The 15,381-nt window shown below is 37.7% G+C and overlaps 1 long non-coding RNA gene across 1 annotated transcript in view; it reads right to left on the bottom strand.

Moving 5' to 3' along the window:
- The window catches only part of LOC117010490, a 46,712-nt gene extending 31,702 nt beyond the window's left edge, over positions 1–15,010 (bottom strand). The window contains exons 1-2 of the long non-coding RNA XR_004420687.1: positions 14,889–15,010; positions 14,666–14,751 (exon numbers count right to left, since the gene is read on the bottom strand). This is a non-coding gene — a long non-coding RNA (uncharacterized LOC117010490). The remainder of the gene's footprint in view (positions 1–14,665; positions 14,752–14,888) is intronic.
- Positions 15,011–15,381: the final 371 nt, after the last annotated feature.

Below are 15,381 nucleotides of genomic sequence, written 5' to 3'. Positions count from 1 at the left end.
TGTACTTTTGCCAGTTTGCACGAGCCCTTTTCTTCTGTAAGACTGGGGTACAGTTTGATGGCTTTTAGTTTCCCCATAAAGCGCCACTGAACTCTGAAGATGACAAAAGGTACTCAGTGATCTTCTGGTGAATCTTTCCCCCTACAGAACCACATACCCTCCCCTTTCAGATTATCTCTGATAGGCAATATGGTTTGTCCTAAGATGACAACATCAGGTGGGAATAGCAGGAGGAATTTTTGCCTACTTAAATAATAATGTTGATTTCAGAGATGGAGGAGTTGTGAAGATTTTAAATGACTTTGTCACACAGTGGTCCACAAAAAGATTTAAAATGCTGCTGGAGACTGGGCCAGCTGGGTAAACTGATCTCCCAAGGTTGCAGATAGCTTCCCTGAAGAGTCGTGTCCAGCCTGAAGATAGCGAACAAGTTCTTTTGGACAGGTGATTAAAATACTAAGGTCCAAGCTAATCTTGAAGCAGCTTCAGAGAAGCTTTTTTCTCCTTTGTAACTCTTTATTCTACAAGGTCAAAGACAGTAAACATGTACATTTCTAGATGAACCTGTTTATATGAGAGCCCTTTAGACCTTCTCATATTATATTGCATTGGCAATATTTAGACATCATATTAGCAATAAATCTAATCATAACAATCTGCTTAATTAGTGTCATACTTCTCACACCTTACTGACAGTCTTCTCTCTACTACTCTGTTACAAGCTTTCAGTGACATGGTTGACAAACCCCCTATAGCAAGCAAAAAATATCTAGACTCCTTCTACATATCAGTCTCAGTACAACTGATGGTCATGCAACCAATGTGACTTGGTTTTCTTGACTCTTCTAACTCCTTGAAATATGCAGAAACTCCTTCTTCCTCGCATCAGGCTACCCCATTCTTTTGCTTGAGTGCTCTCTCCTCAGCCCTGATGGGGATGATTTTGACGGTCTCATAGATATCAAACTGGGTTTAGACAATGATGCTTTCAGGTTTTGCTTTGTGGAAAGTCATTCTGAGTAAATGTATTATTTTTCAAGCGATGAGGAAAGAGGAGGAAGAAATAATTCATAAGCATACAAAAATGGAGGTGGCTTCTTTGAACGTTTCAACATGGGCAACACTGTGATCTTGTCAAGTGGCTGAAGAATGCTCATACTTTATCTTCCCCTGTATTCCTTCTGAAGCAAACAATACTAATAGAAATGTGAATTCTATTAGCTTTTGCACAGTGTTCATAAAAGCCTGTACCAGTCAGACTTACTTGAGAAACAAATTACAGTAGTTTCACGAATACAAGCCGCACGGATTATAAGCCGCACCCCCGGTGCCTCGACAATGTTGCTGTCTTTGTCAATAGATAAGCCGCACCCCGAATATTAGCCGCACTTTCGTTCGTCGCGAGAATCCGTGCGCAGCTTTCACAAATTGGCCAATTAGTAACAGGATCACGGCATAGCGGGCTTTACTGGCTCGGGGCGGGGCCAGGCAGGCTCGGCCCGCTCATGGTTGCTGACGGGGCCGGCCGGGTGGTGCTGCAGCCGCCGCCGGGCTCACTGGCCCCCCTCTCCCGTCAGCACCGCCCCACCGCTGCGTTAACGTAGTCGCCCTGCCGGCGGGCCAGGCACTGCCGCCACTGGCAGGCATGCCGGCCGCGTCGCCGCTGCGTTAACGTAGTCGCCCTGCCGGCGGGCCAGGCACTGCTGCCGCTGGCAGGCATGCCGGCCGCGTCGCCGCTGCGTTAACGTAGTCACCCTGCCGGCGGGCCAGCCGCTGCCACCGCCGCCAGGCTCGCCGGCCGCCCCCTCCCATCTGCACCGCCGCCGCGTTTCCTCGCCCTGACCGGCACTGCAGGCCCCCGCACCGCCGGGCTCCCCCACGCTGCTGGCCCCGATTCTGCTGGGCTTCCCCCGCTGCCAGGCAGACCCACCCGCCGACCTTCCTGCTTCTGCCATGCTCCCCTGCACTGCTAGCCCCAGTTCTCCCGGGCTCCCCCGCCCTGCTGGCCCGGGCTCTGCCGCCCCCCCTGCCCCGCCCTGCTGGCTCAGGCTCTGCCGCCCGCCCCCCACACTGCTGGCCCTGCCTCTGCCAGGCTTTCCCACCTCAGCCGGGGCTGGCCGGGCTCCAGCTTGGCTTGGGGCTGCCGCAGGCTCTCACTTCCATGTTGGCAGCTTTTAGAATTTTGTTAATGTATTAGCCGCCCCGGAATATTGGCCGCACTTCCGGGTTTCCACCAAAATTTTGGTCAAATTGGTGCGGCTTGTATTCGTGAAATTACTGTAATTTTAAATGCAAAGCCTCAAATTACTTAAAAAACTTCCAATAAGAGAATTTCTTCTCTTTAAGTATATTTGAAGCTATTATTCTAAATATTCAGGATTCATCATAAATCAATGTGTGTTTTTTTAGCATGAGTTGGTGTAGAATTGCAATTATATATCATTGTTCAGCAAAGATTTTACTGTCGAATTTGGCAAATCTGATACATGGTACAAATTCTCTTTTTCTTTGAAGAACCTGAGGATCAGTGAGGGTAAGAGTAAGATATTCATGAAGCATTGAGTTTCCAAAAATAGCATAGAATAACAATTGATATTTTTAAAAATATCAGTGTGGTACCATCATGAACTTAATGAATAAAGTTATTGTACCTATACCTTAAGGTATCGTCCTTATTTATGTGGAACCATGACTAAATACTGAGGGCCGCATAAGCTGAGACAGGTTGAGAATTCATTCCTTTTTATTTGGAGTGTACCATGGCAGAGACCCTCTGCAGAGCATGCACATCAACATACTTATGCGTCTTGGCCATGTCCCAACCTTTGTTATAACTGTACTGCAAGGGAGAATGACAGCAGGAATTAAAGGGTATCAACCAAGGTAAAATTATTACCATAAATAGAGATTATAAAAGTACAGTAATTTCACGATTATAAGCCGCACCATTTTGACTAATATTTTGGTCCAAACACGAAGTGCGGCTTATAATCAGGTGCGGCTTATATATGGACAAAGAACAAAAAGTTGCTGTTTTAGGAGGACAGGTGTCTGCTAAGAAAGGCAGGAGCTTCTCTTTGAAATAGAGAATGTAAACCCCCTCCCTCCAAATTACTATAATTTTGAAATCAAGGGGCTTTCAGGAAAAGATATGGGAATTAGGAATAACAGTTCTTTCCTAGGGAAATTAAAATAGAAATATTGTGCTACAAAGGAACAAACTCCAAACCCTGACAAAGTCAGAGTACAACCTGACACCCCGTCAGGCAGGGTGTTGGTAGCAGTCCCATTAAATGGTGGTTGCAGTTCTGTAGTGACAGATGGGGTACAGTTGAAGCAGTGCTCCTGCAGAAGGTGCGGTTTCCTTCCGGAGGACCAGTGGTGATGTGGAGAAATCCAGCTTCCCTCTGGAGTCCAGTGGAGAAAGGGGCTACCTTAGTGTCCCAAAACCTCTGTTTTTATCTTGGTAAGAAATGTTGGGCTCCTCCCCCTGGCTGGAGCAACTTTCAATGGGATGCAGTAATTTTATCAGTCCCACAGTGGGACTCAATGGCCATGAGCAGAAAATGACTGACTGGAGGAAGGATGGGTTGTGGAAAGATAAAGAACACTGCCCCGCCTGGTTTCAATGGATGGCCCATTAGCAGAATATCTACCGTTGAGATAAGGATCACTGCCCCTGTCCTCAACAGATGGTGATAGAATAGATACCTTTTATCACACTCTGTATTGTAACATGCGGCTTATAATCAGGTGTGGCTTATATATGGACAAGAATGAAAAGTTCCCGACACACGGAAGTGTGGCTTATAATCAGGTGCAGCTTGTAATAATGAAATTACTTGAATTGCAAATTTTTACCATAGCTTTTTTTAAATAGATGGTGTTTTTTCATTGCCATAATTCTGAATCTACATCTCAAATAAATTCAGAATTCCAATTACAAATTCTTATCAATTGATTTTTCAAAACCATTCAAGCCCAAAATTCAATGCATGTTTCAGATTCAAGTGCAGAGATTGTTTTTCCTTAAGAACTTTTTGGCAATAAAACTTACGTAAAGTTTTTCTTCCTTTAGTTTTTATTTGAATATTTTCTGAAGATACCCTAATTGTAGCACTCCAATGGAAAGCAAAGTTTCCAACAAAAACATTCACATTAAGACCAAAGGGTATATAGATGAAAATAAGCTACAGGGAAAGACTGAAGCTGAGTACTTGATGGCAAAATGAACTCACTACTACCTTGCTGCTCCACCTGGAAACAGAAGTTATTCTGAATTGCATTTAACTGCAAGTCTTGTGAAAAAATAGAACCATTGTAGTTATTGAGATAAACAAAATCTCATGTATTTCAACAATCTTTAGAATATAGATACCACTGTCCTAGAGCTTGTCTAACTTTCTGGGTTAATGACTCATATTTTATACTGCTATCTAAAAAGTGAACCTCATTAAAATTAATGTATGTCATTAAAAAAAGGTCTAGAAAAATTGATTAATTTAATTTCTCTCCCAGGAAAGCATAATATGTGAAAGAAGTTACCATATTTTCCTTAACACTTTTAAATGGTAGCAAAATAGCCAAAACTTCAGAATTATCTTAAGGACTTTGCAGAAAAAAATGTGATAAAAATGGAGGAACAGCTGCTGGATTTCTTTGGAAAAGCTTTGGCCTATTGAAAGAGGAACTCTATAACTTATGCATTGTGATTTACTTCAGAGAAGTTCTTTGATAACATCTGAGAGGAACTTTAATCCTTTGAAGCTGTACAGTAGAAAAGATGTGCATGAATTTTGCTCTATGCTGTCATTATAGTTATTGTGAGCATAAAAGATGATTAGTCAAGACATTGAAAAAGTTCGGCCTGAACCTAGAACTCCATCTGATCATTCCACTCTGTCAATGCAAAAACCTGTTTCAACTATGACTGTTTAAAACCCCCACAATATCAAAGACATTATGGATCCTTCAGTCAACTAAAAATAAATTTCTTTCCCTGAAGACCAAAATTACAAAACTTGAATTTTTTATCAAGGTGAGCACTATTAATGGTTATGGTGTAGAATATCACTAAGCTAATTAAATGTCTCAAAACAAACAAATCTATTAAATCTCTTTACAAAAATGTTCTGAATCAAAGCATTAAAAAAACACTTAAATACTTGCACAAATGAACAAGTAAATAAACAAAAAATAAAACAAAAAAAAAAAGAGAAGGAAAAGCAATAAGACAAGTAAAGTGTCTGTCAATGTTTTCGGATGAATATGTCACAAAATTTTTTGCAGTAATAAGACTGAGATCTTGACAGTTGCTCTTACATACAGTGTTATGATTCCCATTGCATTTTAGCAGCTTGTAAGTGACTGTGGCATTTCTTGAGAGGTCAGTTGGAAACATAACCTGCTGAAGAAGAATTGTCAACAGAGATAACAGCTAAGTTTCAAAGTTAAAAAAAATTATCATAACTGCTTTTTAAAAACCCAAATAGCCTCTCCAGTTAAGAAATTCTTCACTGTTTTTTCCCATGCAGGCTTAGATGCTGAGCCTTTACTTTCTTTAAAGAGACATGCTAATCTACAACTTTTTTCATTGGTTTTTACTTATTTCTTGTGCCAGACCATTGAAGATGACGAATTCTTGCAAATCATCTCAACTAACTTTAGATATAACAATGGCTAGTTTTCTTTAGAAAAGTTGATGCATTAAGTGAAGCCTGAACATACTGTTGATTAGTTACTGAGCAGTTATTTTCAAATGGTTGAAATTTGGTAAACCTGAATAGAAATCTCATTGACAGGATTTGTGTATCTCTCTCCCACACAGAGTTTTGCAAATCTCCATTACAAGAACAAAGCCAAAACAAATCAAACACAGGGGACAGAGATATTTTACACACCTTGTTTCTTGGACTTTGAATTAGTGGGAATTGGTTTAATGGTAAATTACTTTGGGGAAAATTACCTTAGTACTCTACACAGTTCATACATATAATTTAAACATCCTCTGTCATATTCCATAAGTGGTATTTTTTTTCAAATTGGGCTGGTTTTGGCTCTTAAACTACCTGAATTTACTCACAGAAGGAAGTACCAGCATTTATTCACAGAGGGATTTGAATATTTGATTATATGGAGTAGATGATGGTCATGATGTTTTTTATGCAGAATTATTATATATCAGTTCAAACTGATCTACTAGGAGCTTACATACACAGAAGTTAAATAATGTATTTTTATCATAACCTATTGCAAGTTGTTATTGTCAACACTAAAAGAGGTACTCCTGGTAATTAAGTGTGTGGATATATCTAGAATACTATGCCACAGAAGTTTCCTGACACACACAGTAAAATGACAGCATAATTAAACTGCATTCATATTGACTCAAACTTTGAAGTGCTAGTGGGTACAAGTCTCCTTGTCAGACTGTAAATTTAATTTTTACTTTTCAACCCAGTGTTGTACTCCTTCTCCCAAGGTTAAATTGATAAGGCAGCTGTGAAAACTCAATTCTCCCTGTGGATGTTCAGCCTTCACAGCAACCGTAATATCAGAAGGTTTGGTACCTGCAGCAGGATGCAAATGACTTCACCCAAGTTAGAAGAACTTGGAATGGATTGTAGGAATGGATTCATGCATACCTACAGTAGGTAAGGAATGGATTCATGCATCGTGCATAAGTCCTGGTAGTAAGAGTTCACAGGCTCATTAAGAGCTCCAGGTGCAATATTTTTCCTGTGGCCCCTTCCCTTTTCTTTGTGATGCACTTGCCTAGGGAGCCCTCTTCACAAGTTTCCTGCATGGGTAAAGGACAGCAGGCACTTCTGAGCATTGAACCTTGACATGCCAACCATGGACTCCCTCAGGAGCTCAGCAATAGGATTCTGGCCCTCATCTTGTTGTTTTACACCCACACGGGGCTGATTTTTTGGGGAAGAAAAGCAATCCTTTAGTTGGTACTTCTCCAAATGGAAGGAAAGGAGCATGAGCATCCATTGCTTTTCCAGGAATAGTAGCAGTGGGAGGAGTCCAACTGTGGACAGGATACCTCATAGGCGTTAAAACTCAACTTAGATGTGCATGTTGATTTCATAAATATACATTTAACTTTTGAGACTTAGAGCTGTGTGGGTCCTGTGCTCTCTCCTTGAGAAACTGTGGCACAATAACAAATAGAGAAATAAGTTTTTTATTTCAGTTTTTTGCACTTTGAACAAGCCATGTGCACGAGAGTTGTACACTTCCTGTTATCTGCCTATAATTCCTTCTCAAGTTTAGTATGAAAACTGTGACTAGGGGAGGTTAAGAATGGAGTTCTGAGGATACATGAGTAAGAGTTACAGAGTAGATGAAAAGGACAACTGCTTCTTCTTTCATCCTGGTTTCAATGATACTGCTTCTCGGTTACTACTGACTTAGCCGAGTTAAGCTTAACCCTTCTCTGATTCCAGAACCACTGTGGAAGAAAAGAAAATGCTTAAAATGCATTCAGAGGATAGCTGGGAATCTATACTCTCTTGTTCTCACTTATTTATGTGTGTGTTCAAGCACATAACTTACAAAAGGAGTTATCACTGCTGTGCACTAGACATGTTCAGAACAGTTTACCCATCTTCAGACCCATTTTTATCAACCTAGAAGCCTGGGAAAATCTGGCTGTTGCAGATTCAAGATACTTTATCTAGTGTCTTAAGGTGTCATCTGTAGAGCTGCACAACCAAACAATATCAAGCTAAGCTTTTTTTTTTTTCCAGACTACTACTTACGTACAGTAACCTTTTACACAGTAAACATTTTTTGGTTATTGTGGGCAATAAATACAAAGACTTTTGCTTGGCAGAGGGGCAAACCACATGCATTCAACAAACTCCTAAATGCTGTTACAGACTAACAAATCTGCTTAAAATTGCTTTGGTCAATAATGAACCATGATAAATTATTCATTACTGGACATGCTGGTCTATTATTCAGCATGGTGTATGTGCAATTGTCTTAGTGCAAGGATGCATGTAGCAGTTCACTGATATAAGTAGATTAATGTTTCTCTCACAGACAGCTACATCCTCTTGTACATCAGTAGAAATGAAATAAATTCAGTTTTAATTACAGACAGCCTCAAACTGTTACATGAGAGGGTAAGAGGAGAAGAGAGATGATTTTCTGATGCACAAGTCCCCTCCTTGGCTGTTTTTCAGTGCTTAAGGGACTTGTAACTTTAGCCTTGCAAAAGACACTCTTTCTCTTCTTATCCAAAAATCGATATGCGTTACTGGTAATAAATATGATGGTTTGGTTTCTTCCTGTCTGGACTGGAGACCGGCTATTTTCTAAATAAATTTTCTTAACCACCTACCGGTCATTACTGTCAGGAATCAAATTTACATTTTCCATGAATCTAATGACTGGTTTAAAATACACTTTTCTGTCTTTCACAGCACCCTTCCCAAACAGTCTCAACCAGTAAGTACATTTATTACATATCAAGAATCATTGCTGGGGATTTAAAAATCTGAATTTTGTTGAATATTTTACTATCTCACCACTTACCATTGTTATATATGGTAACATTGTGGGAACAGATGTATAGGTAAACTCATGAGCCTCAGAAAAATCCATAGACCCTGCTGATCACATATAAGCCCAGTACTAGCAGTGCATCAGCCTTCCATATTTAAGACAGGAAGGTGTGGTTACTTCCTCAAAGCAAATCTTGTGTCTAATATAACTCCATCATGAGATTTTTCTCCTGTGAATCATGCCCATTCTGTGGAGCTGAAAAAATATGCCTCTGACTCAATAAAACCTTCTATGGAGCTCAGCTGAACATAACCCATTCTAATGCAATTATCCATGTTTAATTTAGAAGAGTGATCATCCTGATGGTTCAGAGCATTGCTCCTTTAATACGTGAGAACATTTACATATCATTAAGATGCAAAGGATTTCTTTAGAGTGTTATGTGATAACTAAAGGAAACCCCATGACCATACCAAGGAATCTAGACTCAATCCTTTCTTTGTGCAATCTCAGCAGAGGTAATAATATTATAAGTAAAATGTTATACTAGATGTATTTATTTTTTTTACATGGACACTGTTATTTTCTTATTATGTACAAAATTATAAGGATGTTGTTAGGTTAGGTTAAAGATTTCAAGAGTTTTTACTGAAAAGCCTATAGGAACTTTCATTAGATAGGACCAAAATAATAGATGCATTTCTGCTGTTTGACACAGAATTCAGGTGTGTGTACTATGAAAGTCACAGTTGGCAATGACTCTCTTTGTGGAAATACCTACATCCCTATGCAAACAATTTCCTCTCTTGATTTCTGAGCAGTATAGTGACAGCATGGATGTGCAGCAGATACCCTCAATTCCTTGTCCAGAAATAGCAAACGCTTCCATTCTGTAGAAAGTTAAAAGGAATGCAAGATACATGTAAATTTTTTTTTCTAAAGTACTTATTTTAAATTTATGCAGGTAGTTGGACTAAATTTGAGTACAAAATCTAAAAATAACAACATTCAAATTCTTTCTTCTCTGGAGCCAAAGAGTGGCCAATGCAGATGCTTGACTAAACTGAAGAAGTCCTTATAAGGGTTAACATGATGCAGGGTGAGCTGCTGGGGGTGATCCAAGCAGCTCATGTCAGTTCTCAGTGTTATTCTGCAAGGCATCAAGGACTTGCAGAGCACCATAGTGAAGCTTCAAAGGTGCTGGAAATGGTGTGGCTAAAGGCTGCTTCATGATTATCACATTATCATGTATTGATTGCACCTCTTATTCTGTTGCATGTGAAGCAGAACAGGACTTCTGATAGAACAGAAGTACAAAATTACAATCCTGTGAGAAGTGGGAAGAAGTGTTACTCCTATGGAAATATCAGAAATAGAGTTTTCTAATGTGTTTCAGTGTATTTTGGCAGATGGGAAATTATGTGAATTTTATAGAAAATAAAAAATAAGAAGTGAAACATAATAGACACTTTTGTGGTTTCTTGTGAGGGTTACTTTGCACTCTGCAATCACATTCCTTTTTGTTCTTTCTGGAACAGCTTGTTTTGCAGTCTTGTAACTCTGTGCAACTTTTACATGGGATGAAATAGTTGCCTCTGGGAATAAAGCTTTTTTTTTTTTTTTTGATGAATGTTACAATGCTTTGATTCCAAAGGATTTTTCTTTCTAACACCAACTAAAAGAGCAGTAAAGGAAACTAGAACTAGAGTTCATGAAGATAAACCGTGATATTTACTTTCGTGATTATCTGGCGCGCATTGTTTCTCATGCTTCTTCTGCTCTTGCTACACTTCAGCTTTTGCTATGGCAAATTTGGACTTGGACAAAATGTGTCAGCAAGGCATATAAAAATAGATAATGAGCAACAACATTCCTTAGAAACTTTTCCTTCATCATGATGAGGCTTGAAAGGAACCCACTATGAAACAGAGCAAATTAATTTTACTTCTAAACTCCTACCTCATGAAACTGTATTATTATAGTGTACTTCAAGGCTCTTGCAGCCACTCCAGAATCCTTAGGAAATGGCATTTGCATAGTCAAACTTCTTCAAGAGAAGAAAGTTTTCTGAGGACAGTTTCTGTCAATATGTTCTCTGTTTCCCTTGTGATTCTTGAGATTTCCTTGGGTGGGAGAGGTGTTGATATCCAGTTTTCTTTCACGTGGACATATTAATGTAATCAGCAGTAATTTCAAGTAAAATTTATTTTTATGTTTACCTAATACTAATTATTAGTACTGGTAAGTGGAAATTCTGTTGCCTGTGGAATCTGTTCTAGTTTTCCAAATTGAGAAATTCTGATCTAAGAGAATCAGTGAATAACCTTTTTTCCTTCAACAAAATAGGCCCTGCAGTTTAAAATCTAATTTGCACAGATTTAAGCTTTAAAATTATATTTTCTTCATGTATACAAATTGATAGAAGTTACATATTGGACAAAAAGGAAATAGAAAAGGAAGAGAGGTCTAAAATTCTGCAAATCCTATTTGCTGCAGAAAGCTTTAAAGACTTACTGATCAGCAAAAGGGTGAAAGAAAACATAGAAAGCAGAAATCTGACAGCTGACGAAGAATTTGAATTTGCTCTTTGAACAGAAGAAGCTGTGTATGAACAAGGGTAACAATACTGGAAGCCAGCTGGAAAACCTGCTGTCTGTGACTCCAGCTTAATGGAACACTAGATATTGTGACCATGTCATTCATAAATTGTTAACCCTGACAGATTCCAGAGTGACTGCTGCCAATCTAGTGAGACCAAATCTTGTGTGATTATGTAAAGTTAAATGGGGGTCATGCTTACCATGAATATTGGTATTTCCCTGAATTTAGACATATATTGTCAATTTTGGCAGATATTGTAAATTTTTATTTGTGGTTTTCAAGAAAAAAGGTTTTATGTACTGTAGATTAATTAGTTAATGCAGCCCTCCAGAGTATGTAGGCTGTGAAGTAAGACTTAAGTTTACTAAGCATAAGACAACAGCTACCCTTAAATAACAGTAGAGGTGTAATGAAATTTAATGAATTCCAAGCCAAGGCTGATAATTTATTCTCCCTTTGTGCTGAGGAATCAACACAAGCTACTTGATAATAAGGGCATCTTGACTGTTGAAGCTTTATTATATTCCTGCCTACATCTTTGTTGCTATTCAAGCGTTGTCTTCTATATTGCTCTCAAAAAAACACAATACTATTATGTATATTTAATAACTGTACTTATTTAGGTCTCTCTTCCTAAAGTGTTGGCTGGCTTCTTACAAAGTTTTAACTGCATGAAAATGCAGAATAAAGCTACTCCAAATTAATTGTAATTTAATAACCTAATGGAATTAAGTCTTAAACATTATGTTGAGCTCTTAAACCTTTGATTGTTTTCAAGAAGTGAAAGCTGTTATATAGGTCGTCGGCTGTCACAAAAAAACAGCAACTGAAACACACTGGTTAAATTTAAAGCAGAACCAGACACAAAGACAATCTCTAGTCTGCAGATACAAAACCCCTATTTTAAAATTATGGCTAAAATGCTGATAAAGTTTTGCCAAAGTAATCACTGCAATATTTATAATCACTGCTTTCTTCAACACTCAGTTTGAGTTATGCTGCAAGGCTGTACAACACATTCTGCGAAGAAAATGTCTTGCATATTTTTAGACTTTATAAGAGTCTAGTCCAAATAATTTACTGTCCTGTAATAATTTGAAAATAATCCAAATGTTATACTAATCTGACTTATTTTGCTGTAGTTTATTTAATAAATTAAGAGAAACTAATACAAGTTATACTTCTGCCTCATATTGCCTAAAATCAGGGGTAACAAAGTGCTGTTTGTGGCAGATTTTTCAAGCTGTTCTGCCTTTAGAAAAAACATGCACATTTTTGTCTGAATTTTAGTCAAAATCCAGAGATATGTCCTAGGAAATAATAACTGAAGAATGATAACAGTCACATGATTTAGAAATATTTAGAGAAGAAATTGAAGTTAAAACTTTCACCTTAAGGTTTCTTTATGTAAAATCTTGATTTCTGCCAAGGCTGTCATTTTTTTGTTCCATATCTATGTATTGCTATACAGGCATGACTAAGAGATGGTTCACTTCAGAAAATATATCCAGGCTACTATTTCCTCTTTTTGCCTTTTGATGGTTAATGCTCATTAAAAACTCTCTCCAGTGCTGCTGCTAAATCCAATATCAGTTTTCTTCTTCAGCCTCAGGGCTCAGGGCTTTTTATTTTTTTGTCATTTATTATTTTATTTCTTCTTTTCTGCTTGAAAATGCATCTTTATAGTCCACTGCTACATAATGAATAATGTAAGCAGTGGCAGGGTTATCATATACTCATTAGTATAATAAAAAAATGTTTCCTGAAGATATCAGGAATTTGCTTTAGCCTCAGACTAATGAAAGTATCTTGGTCAATGTTTAATCTCTATTGACTCATAGCTTGATTACAATGCATAATGCTGACCACATCAATCTTCCCGTAAAGCCTGTCTTTGGCTTCTGACAAAACTCTATTGATACATTTGATTCATCCTCATATTGCATCACTAAAAAACTGCTGAGATTTTCACTCCCTATAAATTTGTGTATATTTTTACCCTGAAAGGGCACACAGCAACATCTTACTCGATTAACTGCTACATCTTTTTGTCCTTTTTGGCTTCAAATGCAAAAATGAAACAAAGAAATATCTTGTTTCTAAGATGAAAATATACATTCCACATAATATAAATTCATTTTTCAATTTTAATCATGTATTGGGTTCCCTTTGGGAATTTGATTCCTAAAGTCAATTAATTTGTATGAAAATTACCACATGTTCACATGAACACACAGTTCATCAGAACATTTCTGTTCTAAGGTTTGGATCAGATAGTTATTAGAAGTAGATGTAGACAGGGATTGTCTGAAAAACCTAAAATATATTGCATGCAAGTATTAATATATGCAGAAGTGATTTTTTTTTGGATGACAAGTCAAAAAGGCAACAAATTAAAACTAATAGATAAATATCTTGCTGCCTCAAGGCATACTTGAACAAATATCTCAGGCTTAAAAAAAAAAACAAACCAAAAAAACCAACTATTTAAATGTGTTGTATCTATTTACCTTTACAGACACAACATTCAAATCTGTGATAACTTCTCACTGTCAACAAATGCCCACACTCACAAGTGTCCCCATGCAAGATTTGGTATAGCAGATGCATACAGAAATCTGACAGAATAAAGAAAAGCTGGTACATCCAACACAGTTGGGTAGTCAAAAATGGACAAACATCTGCACTGCTACTTTCCACACAACTTTGTTTAGAATATAGAAAAGCAGGTTAGAGTCTCAAGTATGCTTTCTATTCATGACAACATAATTTTGTTGCAGGGTTGACAAACTTAATGCACTATACAAGAAGAAATGGTATAAATAAATATTAAGGATCCAATCATAGATTTTTAAGAATGAACATGGAGTAAAATCCTTGCTGCTTATTAATTGTATACTGCTTGGTATTTGTGTTTAGGTAGTCAGTTTCTTGAAGTCAGTTCTCCTTCCTCTGACATCCCCTACCAGTTCATCGACTCAGATGTAATTATATATGTCAACTAAAAATTGAACATTGTATTTGGCCCAAAACATTTATGGGACAATTTGTCTACATCAGCTTGGGCTGACAAGCTTTGAGTTGAATAAGTTCAGAGGCTGCCCTTTATTTTTGCATTTAAGTTGCATTTTTGCAAATTAATTTTTGATCCACCTGGGAGTTGTGATAGCATTTGCCTCAGGAGATTTCTAGTCAGTTCTGCATATTTGATTGAGAGTCTGCAGTTAGTGATATGTAACAATGATTTTGCATTTTTGCATTGCCTGCGATGCTTCTTTTATTCACGTAGAGACAATATTAAAAAGTCATGCTTGTGCAGTCAGTCTTATTAATGATACTTTTTTGTTTACTGGCTCAATTCTTAGTTTAGACATCAACATTTTGTAATTTGACAGAAAACAATGACTGGGAGGAGCTCTGACACACTAATAATTTTATGGCCACGGCTTATTATAGGAATGCTCAGACTCTGCCAATGCAAAAATTCAAGGTGAATCCTGCACATACCCACATGATGAATTTATTGAATTGTCAAGAAACCTACTTCTTTATTTCATTGTCCACAATGTGTTGCTTTTTGACTTATGACAAGTTATGTCTAAATCTACATACCCGTGAAGATACAGGAATCTGCAGAGAAAGCAAAAAAGAAAGAAAAGGACAAAACATAAGCTCTATGGTTATAGTAGCAAAAGTTTAGATGTAAAGATGACAGCAAATTCTTGCCCACTGTTAATCCAAATAAATAAATAATTGAATAATCTTACTGTCTTTCAGAAGCATGTTTTGGGATCTCAAGTGCAAAGCAAAGCTCTTCTCCACCAGCACTATGCAGTACGGGCTCACTTCTGCATTTGGTAAATCTCCATTCGTCATAACAACCAATGATCTCAAGATGTGTCTGCAGCTGTACTGAAATACAAAAACACCACAATGTGACCAAGTCCTCACCTGCCTTCTTTAGAATCTAAGACACACTGGTCACCTCAGGATCTCTGACAACAAAAGATTTTGTACCTCACAAAGGGATCTTCTGATTCATGGTGAAGCTACCTTTACAAATGCACAGCAGTATACCTGTGACCTTGGTAGGGTGCAGGGATATGGTTTGATTGTGTAGGGAGGGATCAGGAAAAGAAAGACAGATTAAATAACACAAAACAAGGGATGAAAATAATAACAAGAAGAGTTAATGGAAAATTTACTTGTTGTCCAGTTATGCTTTCCCTTAAAATTTATTTCATATTTCTTGAATACTTT

Source organism: Catharus ustulatus, chromosome Z (assembly GCF_009819885.2).
Source record: "Catharus ustulatus isolate bCatUst1 chromosome Z, bCatUst1.pri.v2, whole genome shotgun sequence".
Lineage (NCBI taxonomy): Eukaryota > Metazoa > Chordata > Aves > Passeriformes > Turdidae > Catharus > Catharus ustulatus.
The sequence above is the reverse complement of the archived record's forward strand: the minus strand, read 5'-3'. Positions and strand labels throughout refer to the sequence as shown.